At 36.7% G+C, this 17,508-nt stretch overlaps 1 long non-coding RNA gene across 1 annotated transcript; it reads right to left on the reverse strand.

Annotated features, from left to right (window-relative positions):
* Positions 1–1,038: 1,038 nt before the first annotated feature.
* LOC145008183 (uncharacterized) lies at positions 1,039–17,208 on the reverse strand. Its single transcript, XR_013663284.1, has 4 exons — positions 17,040–17,208; positions 15,673–16,393; positions 7,343–7,437; positions 1,039–1,663 (listed from the first exon to the last, which is right to left on the reverse strand). It is a non-coding gene; the product is annotated as an uncharacterized LOC145008183 (long non-coding RNA).
* Between the last annotated feature and the right edge of the window lie 300 nt (positions 17,209–17,508).

The raw sequence follows: 17,508 nt of genomic DNA on the forward strand, positions 1-17,508 counted from the left end.
ATTTAATCATTCATGATAAGGTTTACTCATTCATTTCGAACACATATAATAAACTTTCAATAAGCATAGTTTATAGATTTTACTACATGAAAAAGGTTTTACCCTCAAAACAAATGGGGTTTTCATATCCTACGTGACAAACTATAATAATTAATATTTTAAGGAATTCGTATCACTAATTTATTCAGAAAATGTGATTTTACTTCCTCCACGAAAGAGGTTTTAATATCAAACTATGTGTAAACTAGTTAACTTAGGTTGTGAGGCAATTCTCTACCCGTACGTTCGAGTGCTGGATCCAAATTCTTGTAAGTTATAACCAGAGTCTCTTGTAGGGAGAGCGTGATAATTGTGTATAGATCTATATTGGGTTTAACACCCCACACCGTGTTGCTAGCTACAATGGGACCGGCAGGTCTACGGGTGACAAGAGTCATAGTATCCTAATGTCTGAAAAACATTGTGCAGGTTATTTCTAGTCATAGTATGGTTATAGCGACTCATATAGGTAGTTAACAATCTTTCAAGTTTACAAGGAAACTTTTACCTTGAAAAAGGGTTTACTTCTAAATCAAACGAGTTTATGTCGATTTAAACTTACATGAATTATTTTAAGTATGGAAAAATACTTGTTCATTTTCGGTCCAGGGATTTAGGACTACATAACTTTTATAAGGAAACTATTGGATTTTCTTTGGAACAGATTCTATTAACACTACATCTCGTCTAGAATTTTTAGACTACAACAGTTCATTTAACTCAATTTATATATAACTTATATACGCTGAGTGATCATAGAAGAAATCTAAGGGTTCTTCTAGAATTCATTATCGCATAACATAGGAGCGTTCATTCCACACTTAACTACGAAAATATTGGATTTTCTAGAAATCATACTCTATTGCTTTTACAAGGAAAACGATTTCTTCGTCAAACAAAACTCTTATGAACTCACCAACTTAATTGTTGACACTTTTTCAAAACTATTTGTATTTTCAGGAAATCAGTGAAACAGGAAAACCAACAACATTTTGAGGATGGGACGATAAATCGTCAAACAGTACATTTTGTCATCATAATGTAATTGTTTTGAATCATGTAAACATATATTTTGGTGTAACTTATTCAATTATATTTATGATGGTTGTATTTACTTTGAACACTATTATACTCGTTGTTGTGATACTACATGAGATCTCATCAGTGTCGAACCTCCTCCCAGAAATGCAGCTCACGAAGACATGAGCCAGGAATCTCCAGTATGATGGCAAGAGTTTCTTCACTGTGGAAGGAAAAGTGCCTTCCTAGACCATCTTCTTAAGTACCTTCTAAGCATCCTCAAGCCCAATTTTAGTCGGAAAATTTGGTTGGTCATCAATCAGCAACGCTTGTCTGTTAAATTGTTCATTAATCACGATCTTGCATCCTTTCACAATTACATCAACAGTGAATGCTCCATTATCATCTCTTTTCATTTTAGCGGTCTGCTAGAACTCCCTGATTATATTCTGCTAAACCACGGGGTTCACAGTGATAGCAGACGCTAAGTAGCATTCCCTCAGCCTGTGGATCATCAACTTGAATTCTCCATGAACAGCAGGAGGATCAGCCAATACAATTGCCAAGTTGTGCATGTCAACGAACTTCAAATTTGCCATTTTATCTGCACTAAAACAAGCCAAGTAAGAAAACAAAGATATTTGAGCAATTAATGTTTTAAGTTTTCTTATTTAATCGATTTAATTTTGGCCCAAAAAATTATTTTGGTCAAATTGGAGTTTATGGTCAATTAAGGGTTTACGGCCGTAAACCCATGATGGTAAGCTTATGGCCGCAAACGGGGTTTACGGCTGTAAACTCCTTGGCCGTAAGCTTCGACCGTAAGCTCCGAAAAACCTTTTTCCTTCGATTAAAGCCCCAAAATCCTTCGATTTGATGAACAAAACACATTCCCACGGTCGATTTTGTCATACCTTTCAGATGAACTGAACAATTTCACGAAAAAACAAGAATTTTTTTGAGAGGAGAGAGAAAACGGGAGGGTTTACGGTCAGAAACAGAAAAGTGAGGAATAGAAGAGTTTTCAACTGTAAGCTCTCCTTATATACCCTGTTCAAATTTACCTGTCTTCCACACAGTATAAGGCACAGTCCAAATCCTAAATATTTTTCAAAAATAAAACTTTTGAGGATTTAAAAATTAAAATTAAAATTAAAATAAACTAAAAATAAAATAAAATAATTTCGAAAATTTAAAATTTTAAAATTTCGACAATTTTAAAAATAAAATAAAATTAAAATTAAAATAAGATTGAATTTATCTAAACAATTGCTTAAAGTAATTTTGTGACACTGGGATCAAAGTTGTTAGACAACCTTAGTCCACCTAAATTGAGCAGCGAGATCTACAAACAATCTGTAAGAGTTCAATTCATAATTGTACTAGAACATTTTTCCCGCTTTCTAATATGCTCCAGTAATCAAGGATTTCCAGAATACTCCTTACACCGGGTGAGCAGACAATTATTAAGGGAGAGGATAGAATTAGAATGCATATGCTATACACCCAGGTCGGATCTCTTCCAATCACGCAGAGGGTGAAGCATATGACTAACTGAAGTTTTAGAGGGATTGAGAAGAGGAATAATGCATATACTGTGTACCAGGTCGGATTGTAAGTCACGCAGAGGAGATAGTATATGACTAATAGATTGAAAGAATTGCATAGATAAAAGATGCAGAGAGACATAGTTGCATATGTCACAGTCCAGGTCAGATCTCTCGATCGCGCAGAGGAGGCAACATATGACTAACAGACAGAAAGAAAGAAACTAATCTTCTACAGACCTAATTTATCGGAATTCCCCAGTCACCCCATCAATACCCTAAAAATTGTTAAATTACCCCTTTAACCCTAAAAGTTCACAAGTGTGTGCTTCTTGCCTCTCACTCTCCATCTGCTTTCCTCTAATTTACCTCACCAACACTTGTTAGTTCCAATCTTGTTTCTGCCAACCAAACACATGACATAATTCAATTCCTTCATATTCCAATCCATTGACAAAATCCAATTCCTTCGAAAACATTCTATGAACCAAGCACCGCTTACACTATGTTCTCATGTTTGGAGAGAAAAGCAAGTTTAAGGTAGGAGAGTGGATAAAGAAAAAAGAAAAGGTGTAATAATTGTTTTTCACGCTCATGTTACCTAGATCGCTAGTTAAGTGGTGAACCCCGTACCCAATCGTTTCGTACCCAAACGAAAACAGGGACGTCCAAATTGCTGTGTCGGTTCGTCCCGGTACACCAAATAGATCGACCCAACTCATCAAAATCGAAGTTTTGATCAATGCCTATTTCTGATTGAATCGCTGAACCAACACCAATTGAAACTCGAATTTAAGGGTTGGGGTCGTCAATTGAAGATTAAGCGGTAATTTTTACCGGTCGAGCGTTTCAGAAAAGTGCAATTGTCTCCTCGATTCTTCCAACGATCTCTTCTAACGTTCATCTTTTTATACAATCAGAATTCAGACATGAATGTAATCTATTTCAATCATCTTAATTTCATATATCCATTTCTATCTCTGATTTTTTTCTTTTACTCTTTCTGTCGTCTTCTCTTCTGTGGTTGCCAATTATGGCTTTTGGGAGGAAAAACACTTCTCAATCAGGTAGCGAGACGGAAGGCGCTTATATCAGTGAAACACAAAACGTGATTGATGTTGAGGATGAGGTGCAACAAGGCTAATCAAGAACAACAAAAGCCCCACCCACTCAAGAAAAAGATGTAAGAAGACCACTTGCATTTTTTCGGGGCTGCAGTGGGGAAAAATCCAAAGATTAGATGGTGTCCAGTTATTTCCATAGATACTCTAAAGTACACTGCTCTTTTTAATAAGGTTAAAGAAGCTGAAAACAATGGTGCTGCTGCCAAGTCACTAAAGAATCCAGTCCTCTCAAAAACTGCATCTTCGAAAAGAAGGATTGAAGAATCATTCGGGATACTTGAGAGGAATGCGGTTGACATGAAGATAATTTGAGGCTTGTGTGCTAATGACATTCCATTTAACGTGTTACAGAACCCACAATTCCTTGAAATGATTCAAGCCATCAAGAAAGCACCAAGAGATTACAATCCCCCTTCGTATGAAAAAGCTAGAACCTCGTTACTTGATGAATGTGTGAGAGAAGGGGAGAAGGAACTTGCACCAAGGAAAGATACGTGGTCAACTCAAGGAGTATCCATTCTCTCGGATGGCTGGTCGAATGTAAAAAATATGCCACTTATAAATGTTGTTGCACAAAATTCACGTGGTGCAACTTTTATGTACGCGGGGGATTTTTCAAGGATTGTGAAGTCGGGGGATGAAATTTCCAAGTTTCTACAAGGAGCCATTTGTAACACTCTAAAAATTTCAAACAATTTAAACTTTACAAAAACAACCCGGTTTCATAAATTTATTACAAAAAGGTTTTTAATACAAGTATTATCAGAGTTTTCCCAGAACCACATAATAAAACATAATCATGAGGAGCGGTACGATCACGCCTTTGCCTTGCCAGTGTCTCCTGAAGAACTTGAAAACATTAAACCACAACTGTAAGCCCGAAAGCTTAGTGAGATACCCTCAAAATACCAACCACATATACCATACACGCACAACATGCCATATCATAACAGAACACAGAACAACCATGCACTTCGGGTCTACTGTGTGACTGGTCCGCCGCACCGGCCTTCAGTCCACCTGGTCCACCCTCCGAGTCTAGCCATATATATCGAGTCTACAGTGTGATTGGTCCGCCCGCACCGGGGCTTCAATCCACCTGGTCCACTCTTTGAGTCTACAGTATGACTGGTCCGCCCGTACTGGGCCTTCATTCGGCTTGGTCCACTCTCCGAGCCTCGGCACGTCTGGTCCGCCCTCTTGGGGCCTACAGCATATCTGGACTGCTCGCTGGGCCTTCGGGATAACCGGTCCGCCCTGGGTATGTTGGCCTACAGCACAAAGCAGGACCCGCCTCAACCTAACCCCAGTCCAACAACCATGTGCACATAAACATTCAATCATATAACAATTCACATCCAATCAACCGATCTAGCAGATCCCATAGCATAACATCATCCTAACCAGGATATCGACCTTAACCCGGTCTCTAACATATACCATCCTAACTACCAGGATGCAATCATAGCAAAACAATAACATAACAACGATACCCGGATCACAATCCGATAGAGGGCCGGCCTTGGTGCCGTAGACCCTGTCGATATAGTGAGGATAACTCACCTCGCAACTACCGACTGAAAAGATAAGACCGAGATGCTCCGACCACTGACACGATCTCCACCACTGGCCAACACCAACACTAAACTCAAAACAAATGCCAACAATTATCAAAATGCCCCTGGAAGTCAACTGGTCAACCCTTGGTCAAAGTCAAAGTCAACCTCCTGACTGACTCTACTCGCCGAGTCAACCCGATGACTCGTCGAGTCCCCAAACTCAGAACTTCCCCAATCCGCGACTCAACTTGCCGAGTCACCCCGGGACTCGCTGAGTCCAACAACTCTGAGTCCCCTCGCACTCAACTCACTGAGTCCTCCCTTGACTCATTGATTCATGGCTCAACCAGAAGAAGGTTAGGACCTCACGACCAGACTCGCCGAGTCCAAGGCTATCTTCAACCAACTCCCCGAGTTGTTCTTCCAACTCGTCGAGTTCCTGCCCACCTTCATGCAACTCGCCGAGTACACTCTTGTGACTCGTCGAGTACCCCTAGATCTTAATCCATACAGAAGCTTTCCAGGCCATGCAGATGATCCAAACCATAGATCTACCCTTCTACAACCCATCCATCACGTAAAGTGGCAAACATTACGTGAATCCAAAGAGATCTAATCATATAACACTCTAGGGTTAGGGTTTGGGACAAGATGGCTTCACCAATCACTCAAGAACAGGGACTTTAATGCACTCTAGACCTTCTCCATTCCAGATCTGAGGTAGCAACCCCAGATCTAACCTCCAAACTCGAAATATCACAAGCTATTCTTTCCAAATACTCCAAAATGATGAATCTAGATGAATAACAGCCCAAGCAACAAAATAATACCTCAAAAGGAAGCTCCAACAGAAGAGAAATCCGAATCCTAGCAAAGCCCCTTGCTCCAAGCCTCTTAACTCTCCAAGATCTCTTCCAAAATCTCTTCTCCAAGGTTCAAATGCTCTCAAATCACTCACAAATGCGCATTAGGGTTTTATGGACTTTAAGAGAGGGTAAAGAGGCTGGGAGAGGGTATAATGTCCTTTATATAGGGCTCATCCTCCGAAATTAGGGTTTTCTCCACACAGCACCAACTCGCCGAGTCCAGCCGCCGACTCGCCGAGTTGGCCACTTAACACGCGACTAGAATCGCGACCCTACTCGCCGAGCCCACCCATGGACTCGTCGAGTTGCTCTTTCACATTTACACTTTGAACCCTGAACTTGCACTCTTGAACTCGGGATGTTACACCATTGAAGAGATTGGACCAAGTAGTGTTCTCCAAGTCGTAACCGATAACGCGACTAATTTCAAGTTGGCTGGATAGGAAATCGAAAAGGTATATAAACACATATTTTGGTCCCCTTGTTGTGTACATACCTTAAATCTTATTTTTAAGGACATGGCAAAGACATTTACTTAGCTTTCGGACACATATAGGAAAGGTAAGGGTATTGTCAAGTTTTTTGTAAACCACACACATGCCTTATCTTTCTTTAGAGAAAACTTGAAATTGCAATTATTGAATGTTGCAAAAACCCATTTTGCATCCCATTACATACTGTTGAAAAGATTAACCCAGTGTAGGGAGGCACCTGCTACTACTATTGTCTTAAACTCGTGGTGGGAGTGGATCAACAAAGGGGATGAGAACACTCAAGTACTTAGTAATCAAATTGGTGATACAATCAAAGATGATGACGTTTTGGATGATATTGATCATTTTTGGCAATTACAAAGCCCATCTTTTACATCATAAAATTTTGTGATTGTGAAGGTCCCAAAGTGGGAGAAATATATGAATGAATGGACAATATGATGGGTCAAATCAAAGGGCTATGACTATGAGAGACAATAAATGCTCATCATATTTCCCTGAAGTTAGGGATATTATTGTCGCAAGGTGGGATAAAATGACTATCCCTCTTCATTTTTTAGGATTTTCTTTTAGTCCTAAATATTATAACAAAAACTATCTTGAGAAATTGGAACCAAGAGACATGGTGTAACACCCATAAAATTCAAGCCAGTTTTTAACTTTTCAAAAACATTTAAAACCAAAAATTATAACCTTGTCGTGATCCCTCGATGAGGAGCTGTACGATCATAACAAATATGAGGAGTTGTACGATCATGCATTTGCCTTGTCGTGATCCCTCGATGTACCTGAAACAATAAACTGAAACTGTAAGACCGAAAGCTTAGTGAGTTCCCCCAAAACACTCATATTCACAGCAATACACATAGAATCACAACAGCATACTATGGGTCCAGTCAACCATCGGGTTGAAATACCCCAGGCCCACAACTAACAGGTTGGAATGCCAACATACTATGGGTCCAATCATCCTCAGGATGGAATACCCCAAGCCCACACAACAAGTTGGAATGCCCACATATTATGAGACCAATCATCCTCGGGGTGGAATACTCACGGCCCAAAACCAACAGGTTGGAATGCCCATGTCTATTGGCCTTCGCACAAAGCAGATAAGCCTCAACCGCCAAACAAACATGTGCATATATATATATATATATATATATATATATATATATATATATATATATATATATATATATATAACATAATAATCACATAACAGTCTATAGACAACAACTGATCTAATGGATCATACCACATAACACATAATATTATCCTACCCTCTAGGATACCAATCTAACAGATCATACCACATATCACATAATATTATCCTACCCTCTAGGATACCGATCTAACAGATCACACTAGCATATTATAATCAGATAACAATCCAAAGGGCCGACCTTGGTGCCTTAGACCCTTGAGCATATTGAGGATAACTCACCTTGCAACTGTCGACTGGAAATAGAAACTTCAACTCTCGAATCACCGCCACGAACTTCACCACCTATATCCCACATCACAAGGTACATAAATTCCCAGATACCCCCAAAAATCAACTGGTCAACCCTTGGTCAAAGTCAAAGTCAACTGCGAGGGTCAATAGTCCATGTTGACCTGAACTCGTCGTGTGCAACCGGCCAGTCGCCGAGTTCCTTGCCTAACTCGTCTGCTCGCCGAGTCACCAGAGTGATTCGTCAAGTTCCTAAGGTTCACGATCGAAACTCCTTGGCCACTCGTCGAGTTTTCCCTTTACAACTCGACAAGTTCACACGCATCCAACGGTTGGGATAGACCCTAACCGACTTGTCGAGTCACTCTACTGACTCGCCGAGTCTACGACAATCTTCATCGGGCTCGCCGAGTTGTTCATCCAACTCGTCAAGTTCAAGACCATCTTCATGCGACTCGCCGAGTCAACCATGTGACTCGCCGAGTCCCTTCAATCCTTCATCCATACATATGCTTTTTAAGCCATGCAAAGGCTCCATACTGCAGATCTAAGCTCTTAGGACATGTTTATCATGTAAAGTTGCAAACTTTACGTGCATGCAAGATGATAATGGCCCAAAACAAGCTAAAGGAGTGGCTTAAGGTAAGGGAAAGGTCCTAGCTTGACAAATACTGAAACGTTATGACAAGGAGGGGATAAAGGAGTCCAGATCCGAGGTTGCAACCTCAAATCTTGACCTAAATTGGAGAACCACCACACAAAACCCTAAAAAGGGCCCCAAACCCATAAATGAAGAGATCTAACTAAAAGAGAGCCAAGGTAACAACTTGTTACCCCCAAAATGATGCCAAGACAGAGAAGAATCCGGATCTACAACAGCCCCTTGCTCCAAACTTCTTGAACTCCAAGCTTTTTACTCCAAAAATCCCTCTTCCAAGCTAAGAAACACACAAATATAGGGTGCAAACACAAATTAGGGTTTCCAAACTCAAGGGAGGCAGTAAGAAAGGCTAAGGGGGGATAAGTGGTCCTTAAATAGGGTGCAGAACCCCGAAAATTAGGGTTTCATCCTCCAGCTCCTACTCATCGAGTCCCTTATTGGACTCGGCAAGTAGGTCATTAAAACACGCAAACCAACCCGCTGCTACTCGACGAGTAGTGCAGCCAACTCGTCGAGTAGACCTTGAAATCAATACAATTCTCACATAAACCAATACCTGAAAATCAGGGCGTTACACATGGAAAGAAGACCTCCAAATGAAGACAGAAGTTATACTTGGTGTTTTGAAAGCATTTCAAAGAATTTCAGAGACGAATGAAGAAGACAAGAAGTTAAGAGAAGAATTTGCAATGTTTCACATGAAGAAATGAATTTATTCCTTGCCTAGAATGCAAGCCGATGCCGTGACTATGGACGGTATTGATTGGTGGGTGACATATGGAGCGGAGACTCCAGTTTTGGTGGATGTAGCAAAAAGAGTACTCTTTCAACCGATTAGTAGCTCTTCGGCGGAGAGTAATTGGAGTACGTACTCTCATATCCATAGTATCAAGCGGAATCGTTTGAATGGCCAAAGAACGGATAAACTTGTGTTTATCCAATACTCCAACATTAGACTTATATCCCGTTTTTTAGAATCTTATAAATCCGGCCCCAACAAAAAATGGGACATGAATCCGGAAAGTGATTACATCAAAGGTTTAAGTGCTCATTTAGAGGAAATGGTGTGGGAAAATCTTGATAATGAAGGTTTGGAGAAAGATAGAGAAAAAGGCAGCAGGTTGAGTAGAGATGGTGATTAAGCTTGTTACTTTGTTACTTTGTGTCTTGTTTGATGTTTTGCACTTTGGCTTAATCATGTACTATGTAGTATGTGTTATGTAATTATGTTTTCTGTTTTTAGTTCCTGTCACTTGGTAATCAAATATTCAAATTCAACTATGTTTGCTGTCTTTGCAGTAATTGAACATGTATTCTGGAAAATCAAGTATGTTTACTGTTTAAGTGTTTTTGGGTTCACTGTAAGTGATTAATTGGGTTCACTGTACCAGACCACAAGGTACACCGTACCCAATCGTACCGGTCCGTACCGAAATGAGCCTACCGCCTCCGTACCCGATACACTCAATTTAGCTAACCCCGTACTCGTTTCTCGTTCCCATACCGGAGCGTTTTAGGTAACTATGTTCATGCTCTTAAATTGGAATGAATTGAAAAGAAAACATTTTATTTTAATTATTTTTCATGTTAGTAGTTTCAGTACACATCTCCGGTTGCCAATATATATCTCCACCTTCTTTCTTGTCCTGCATTTGACGTGCATTAGATTGTGACCCATTGTTATTCTAGTTGCTAGTATTAATTTCTTGTTGATTAAATACGTAAGCTCTGTAGTATTAAAAGGGCATTGTTAATTATTGGTGGTTCTTGCTGATAAGAATCATAGAAAAAGTGTAAGAAGTTTTTGAATTGGAATATGTGCCATTTTATGGTTTTCACTCTGTTTGTGGTAAAACGCCAGAAATGGAAGATGCTATTGCTACTGTTCCTCTGTTTATGAAAATTCCTGTTAGAATGTTGGCTGGTGATCGTATGATTAATGGGGTGAATCCAAATTTGAATGATTTGACAACTCATTTCTTTAGAGTACATGATGGTCATGGAGGCTACCAGGTACTTTTTTTTTGCCATTTTTTTAGTTTATTATGTAATAATGGCGTCATGATTCTTGATTCGTTTAGATTTCCAATATCGATTCACTATTTATTCTTGATTAAATGGTGCTCAAAAGTGTGTGAAATCACATTCAAAATGATGAAGGGGTTAGTATGTACACACATAATTTTGCTGTTATGCAAAACTACCTCAAATGGGTTAGGATGCACACACACATAATTTTCTTTCTTTATCATTTTAAAGAAAATGATTTATCCAATGGTTTTTAAAACTTCTGCAAACTACTACTTTGAATAGTTTAGGATGTACATGGTTCAATCATTCAAAAGCAAAATATCTTGAGATTATAGCAAGAATATATGTGAAATTGTAAACTAATATGTCATTTTTATTTTCATTTTATTATTTATTAATAATGTTGTGACATGAGATTGTGATTTTAGCTTAAGGGAGCATATTGAAGGAGCTGACAACAATCCTCTTCTTGTTTACTTGAAGGAACTTGTGTAAAAATCAATTCACTATTATGTTCAAACAGGTACATTTGTTGAGTTACTATATTGCATTTTCAAGATCTTTTTTTTTTTTTTTTTTTTTTTAAGTTTTATAAGAAGTGAACATTTCTTTCTTTTCCACTAAAATATGTTGTTTTAGTCATATATTTGATTTATTGGTAATTTGTATATTACAAGGTAAATTTAAACTTGTGTCCACTTGTCCAATTGCACTCAAGTACAACAAATTCTTTGTTGTGGAATAGCAAAACGTTGGTATTTTTCTTCAAATTCTTTATTAATTTATTGGATTAATTTATGTTATAGTTTTATCCCCAGGTTTGCAAAAAACCATTGGACTCATATATTACGGTTGATGACATCATGGGTTGTGGTTTGTGATGTATGGTACCTTGAGCCTCAAAATATGAAGCTGGAGAAATAGCTATTGAGTTTGCAAAGAGGTTTGTATTTGTTAAACACTTTGTTTTTGTTAAAATACATGGATGATGTAATACCATAATTACCCCTGGTTTTTGAGGTTATTAAAAATTGTGTAACATTTTATAGGGTTTGACTTGAAATACTCTCACCCTTGCCCAAAACATAGAAAACATAAGTAAGTTAAAATATGGTGCTAGTAGAGTAGTACTAAACAATCAAACAACAACCACTATTGCATTGATTCTCTAAAGCTTGCCAATGTTGATACACAATTGAATACACTATAATTATTTATTTGTTTTTTTTTTTTTTTTGTCTAATCTATTAATTTTTGTGTCTCAGTTGGGGGGAAGAATGAATGTAGAAAAGTCGAGCGTAATGATGTCCATGAAGATTGGTCAACTTATGTCGTAAATTTTATTTACCAAGTGATATATGTATTTGACAATTATGTTTTGATGAAAGTGGAACACACTTTGTATTTGACATTATGGTTTTTGTAATAGATTGTCTTTTTGTATGTGTGATTTAATTTTGCAGATACTAAATGTGTATTATATATATATATATATATATATATATATATATATATATATATATATATATATATATATATATATATATATATATATATATATATAGGGAAAGGTTATTTGGAAAACAAAAAAACCCTAAAAATGCATAAAAAAATACCTAGAGATCACATAATTTTTTTTTGATATTTTTTAAGAAAAAATCGTAGGTTTTTAAAGAAAATCGCTGAAAAAAAAAAACTTTTTTTTTATAAAAAAAAAATTTTGATTTTTTTTCAACGAATTTTTATAAAAAGCTACGATTTTTTATAAAAAAAATTCAAAAAACAGCTTTGTGATCTTTAAGTATTTTTTTTATGTATTTTTATCATTTTTAGGGTTTTTTGTTTTCCATAAAACCTAAACTATATATATATATATATATATATATATATATATATATATATATATATATATATATATATATATATATATATATATATATATATGCACACACACGTAAATTCATGGCATATAAATGTAAATCGTAAAATTATGTCAAAATTCTGGACATACAATATATGTCATAATTGTAAGTCGTAAATACAAAAATGTTACGAACTACGACATACAAAGCTAGTCGTAAATGTATGTCGAAAATGAATGTCATATATGTATGTCTTAATTGTAGGTCATAAAGGTTTGTCGTAAATTTTATGAAAGATCAAATGTCTGTCATTTTCCTTTATGACATGACTTTCAATGACAGACATTTGTCTGTCATGTATAGGCATTTACAACAGACAATATCAAGAAATACCTTTTTTCTGGTAGTGTTTTCTTCAAAGAACAAGGGATATTCGTTATATACAAAATATCATTTTCTTATATCAAATTTAATTTAAATATATTCCAATTGAACTTTGTTTTATTGGTCTAAAATATTAAATTTGTTATACTAGTCATTCATATATATAAATTTGGTGTTAAGCGTTTTCCGTACAATTTGATTTTTTAACTTTGACTATTTAGTTCTTCATTTGTATAATGATATTTTGTATGTAATATTTTACTTATTTTATTATATTAGGGCAGTGCCCACTCCACAAAAAATATTATTTAGGTCTTATCATCCATATTCAAATTCACAAGCTCCTCTTCTCAAATCCAGAACAAAAAGAAAAGATGCAATGATAAAAAGGCTCCTAACTTGGTCATGTTCTTTAGGTGGAATCTATAGACTCTTTGATACAGCTCAAGTGTTGTGAAACATTAAGCAAGTGAATATCATATACCTTTTATAAATATCAAGAGGACAAAAAAGAAGAGGGTATGAACATTTAAGAATTCCTCTGCATGCATAGTTGTGACTATTGCTTAAGCAACTATCACTGCTGACATAGTTTAATTATTTTAATCATCTCGTAAAGAAAAAATCACCATAACGAAGCAACAATATAAACTAGATCCTCTCCATCTATTTTTATTACTTAATTGTAATGACTCTCGTCAAGACTCTCATTATGGGCTAAACTAACTTTTATCAAAATGAGGTATCTAACTAGTTGCCAACAATATAACAGACATGCTAAATGAACTAAGAGATACTGGATGTATGAACTCAGACAAGGAGCTATGTATCCATATCCACACATCTAGAACATCATTGCAAGACCAAGTACTTCATGAACTCCAACATCATTGTCAATTTTTACAACTTTATGACCATATCCAATGATAAAACACTTGCACTCCCAACAAATAATATAGATTAGGTTGCTCATGACTTCAAGTAAAGGGCACCCGATTACAAAAATGGTCAATATATATAGCAATCATGATCAAATCAGCAATAGAAATCATGAAGAAATACAATAGAACCCAAAGGATGTTTGGAAACATCCAACTGAGGAAAAATCTATGATGCTATTAGCATAATTCTAAATTATAGCTCCACATACAAAATCCAATCTAAAGACTCTACCTCCACACAGTAAACTAACATACATTAGACTTTACCTCCAATCAATAGGAATACATTAAACTCCTCACTAATAGTAAACTAATATCTCTCTCATTAGACTTGAGCCAACCAAAATTAAATCAAGGAAATAGAAGCATATATATTCCTTGAATAGCAACAACGCAAGACATTAGTTCAATGCTTTTGCGAAAGAGTAATAAAAACAAGAGTAAATTACACGAATGGTCCCTATGGTTTAGGGTAATTTGCGCGTTTGGTCCTTAACTTATTTTTTTAACTCGGAAGGTCCTTACTGTTTGTTTTGTTACGCGGTTGGTCCCTATCTTACCTAAAAAGACTATTATGCCCTTGATTTTTTTAATTTATCTAAATAAACACACCCCTAATCCCACCCCATCACCTTACCTCACCTACCCCATTATTTTTTTCTCTTTAAATAATAGTCTTTTTAGATAAGATAGGGACCAAACGCGTAACAAAAATAAATAGTAGGGACCAAACGCGTAACAAAAACAAACCATAGAGACCTTCCGAGTTAAAAAAATAAGTTAGGGACCAAGCACGCAAATTACCCCAAACCATAGGGACCATTCGTGTAATTTACTCTAAAAACAAACCATAAAAAAAACAAGCACCTGAATTTAATAATGAAAAAAAAAAAAGAAGTGTAAATGAATCATGGTAACAAGAGTGGGAGTAGATGTAATGCACTAAAAATTGATACCTGACAGGAAACTAATCAAGAAACATAGAATCATGCAGAGTGGATATAACAAAAATGGAAGAAGTAGATCTGATGTGTTGCCTTTTGACATTCCACCATCTCGCTGATATGAATCATCTTCAAAATGTTTGATAAAACTTCGTCTGGGATTTTTAGGTTTCAACAAACTCTAACCACACATAGACACTGATAGAAACAATAACCACAAGCACAACATTTTAAACAAAACAGTAAACACAACTCGGAAGGAACCCTCCTAACAACAGAATATATGAAGAATTAGCTTAATATGCGTTGCCTTGTGTTCTTTTGGATCAAGACATAAAATCTAGTTCATAGAAACATAGAGTGTTGCAGAGATTTCTGCTTTTGTGGAATCTTGTATGGCTATTGGTGATAGTGTTCTTACTTCTGCATCATCAGTTAATTTTGTCATCACTAGTTTTAATTAAATAGCGTTTCTTTGGACATCAATTTGTCAGATTAGTAGGGTTTTCCGAAACTCAATGTTGGTTTTGCTTTTTGGTGACAAAATATATCACATTTGACTGGTTTCCACGTTATATTTCTAGGTTTCACCGATAAAGATGGATTTTTTTAAGAACGATGTTATGTTCTGGTGACACATGTTTTCTTTAATTAATTGCTGGATTGATCGATTTTTTTTACAAGAACCCTTACAAACTTTTTGTTAACATACAGAGTAAGACTGAGAGGGTGAGAGAGACATACAGCGAGAGGTGGCGACAGCAAAATCTGTGAGATCAATGACGTAAATCGGCGGTAAGTGGATAGATTCCTTGAGACCAATGACGCAGAGCGCGGCGGTAAGCGGCTGAAAGCGGCGGGAAGTGGCTAGACTGCGAGGGACCGCTGAGTTTTCTCAGTTGATCTGCTCACCATTTATAGTTGAGGCCTTTAATTAGGGTTTTGAAACTTATTTGCCGGTGTCTTATTTGTTAGCATAGAAAGCTCATCGTAACTGTTTTTAAGGGTGCTATGGGTATATCCGTATATGCTTATATATTCAAAATAAATTATGAAAATATTTATTATTTTATCCATTATCAAGACAAATTTTGATAGTTGTCCATAACCAACCTCAAAACTTTTCGTCTTGGCTGCAATCGGATCATACAAACCTAAGCAATGATCATCTTCATTATCAAAGTAATTGGCAACTTCAAAAAGAAACTCATTGTGCCATGTGAATCCATATGGAATAATAGCATCGTCAAACTCTGAAAAGACATAACGTTTGACCCATGATTCAGCCACCCCATACTCATCCATCACCCACACCTCACATCCATGATACCTATTACCAAACATCATACAAAAGCTTTCCACCCAAAACTCCTAAAGAAAATTCAGTGGCAACCATTTGAAGATCTGGAATAGGCATTTCACGGAATGTTTCTTCACCCAAATCAAATGCAACTATGTTTTGTACCTTCCAAAATGAATCAGCATAATCAAACCAATGAACATGACCATAATGACCATCTACACAAAATTCAGTATAGTGCATTTTCCTTAACATTTTGATATGTGACGGAAACCTGTGAGGGACTAACTGCCAGATACCCTTTCTCATGCTTAACACCTCAACTTTGTAATCAACAGTTTTTATACAATCATCGATGTCAAATGTTGGATGTGGAGATAAGGGTAGTTGGGGATCTCTTGTAAACTTAATAACTTTGTAGTCATCTGATTTGGGATCAAATCCAAACCGAGGAGGAATTCTAAGACAATCAGTATCATGTGAGGGAAATAAACTTGGGGGGGGGGGGGGGGGGGGGGGGGGGGGGGGGGGGGGGGAGTTAACACAACAGAAAGAGAAGGATTCCATATGTAAAAAGTGGTATCAAGAATGGTTCCATAATTAAAGCATATTAATCCGTAAACAGATCCAATGACATTGCTATATGTTTGTCTAGATTGGAGATTAACAGGTAGTTTAATGAAATCGGTAAGTTCATGATGGGGAGATCGAGAGGGGCATGCTGTGAAAGGTCGACCACCACAGAAAGAAAATTTCGATTTGAAAAACAAGAGAATATCATCGTTAAAAATTCCAAGATTTAGAGACACACCTCAATTGAGCTAGCTGTTTCGCCAATAACCGGATGAATATTTCTGATAAAACATCCCCTTGGAGGTTGTGATGAAGCCATTTTCGAGTACTACAGAAAAGTACACAGGTCGATGAATTTATAATACTTGGCCAAGTCTCTTGGAAAGGAAAGCCGCCGTCGTTCAAAGTTCAGGGTAGCAGAAATTAAACTCACTGTATTCGGTCCCATTCATTTATATTTAATATAAATATTCTTTAAACTCTAATAACGTCAACTGAATCAGCTTCCCATGTTAAACCCACATTCACCTCATTAGACCTAATTAGGTTATACTAATAAATTAAAGATATCTAGGAATGTGAATTTATGTATGCACTCTTTTTTGTTATTGAAATCTTAGGCGATGTATTTGATCACCAAAAATTAAACGATTTCACAAAATGATGCTACATTGCTACTTAGCATCTTTATTTCCATTAAATAATGT

This window comes from Lactuca saligna, chromosome 8, assembly GCF_052625555.1.
Source record: "Lactuca saligna cultivar CGN05327 chromosome 8, ASM5262555v1, whole genome shotgun sequence".
In the NCBI taxonomy this organism is placed as follows: domain Eukaryota; kingdom Viridiplantae; phylum Streptophyta; class Magnoliopsida; order Asterales; family Asteraceae; genus Lactuca; species Lactuca saligna.